Genomic DNA, 875 nt, shown 5'->3' with positions numbered 1-875 from the left:
TCTACTTCCTTCCTCTGGAATTTTAAAGCTTAGGAGAAGAGTTGTGTACACTTCCAGAAAAAAAGTGGAGTTGAGTCAGTTTATTAGGATGTGGTGTGGGTTTGGGATTTTTTTGTTTTTGTTTTTGTGGTTGCCTTCAGTGTACCTCCAACTTCAAAGCATTGTGCTTAGAGTAGAGGCTGGGTTTCCAGAGGTTTTTTGTTTTGTTTTCTTAAAATGTTCCTGCTTTACTTGCAGCTTTCAGAATTCCCAATGCACCTGTACCTTGGAGGGATGTTTCTTGATGCGTGCTTGCCCCTTGCCCAGCAGTGGTATCCTGTTCCTTGTTACTCATGCTTGCTAGTCCAGTGATGGGGACCAGTGAGGACTCTCTACTGTCCTGGTCCAGCCTCACTATTAGACAGGCTGAAAGTTCTGTCAGCCTGTGGGAAGGGCAGGAAATGGCCTGGCCCAAGTTCATTAGAGATTTTTGTTATTGGTTTGTTTGTTTGTTTGTTTGTTTTGAGACAGAGTCTTGTTCTGTCACCCAGGCTGGAGTGCAGTGGTGCAATCTCAGCTCACTGCAACTTCTGCCTCCTGGGTTCAAGCAATTCTCCTGCCTCAGCTTCTGAGTAGAGGGGATTACAGGCATGTGCCACTATGCCCAACTAATTTTTGTATTTTTAGTAGAGAAGGGGTTTGCCATGTTGGCCAGGCTTGTCTCAAACTCCTGACCTCAAGTGATCCACCCATTTCAGCCTCCCGAAGTGTTGAGATTACAGGTGTGAGCCATCGCACCTGCATGAGGTGTTCTACCACTGTTGGAAGGGTAGAATGTTCTTTCCAGGTCAAGATCCATCAGAGAAACAAGGAAAAGTGTGGCTGTCTTGGAGAGG

This window comes from Pongo pygmaeus, chromosome 4, assembly GCF_028885625.2.
Source record: "Pongo pygmaeus isolate AG05252 chromosome 4, NHGRI_mPonPyg2-v2.0_pri, whole genome shotgun sequence".
Classification (NCBI taxonomy): domain Eukaryota; kingdom Metazoa; phylum Chordata; class Mammalia; order Primates; family Hominidae; genus Pongo; species Pongo pygmaeus.
The sequence above is the reverse complement of the archived record's forward strand: the minus strand, read 5'-3'. Positions refer to the sequence as shown.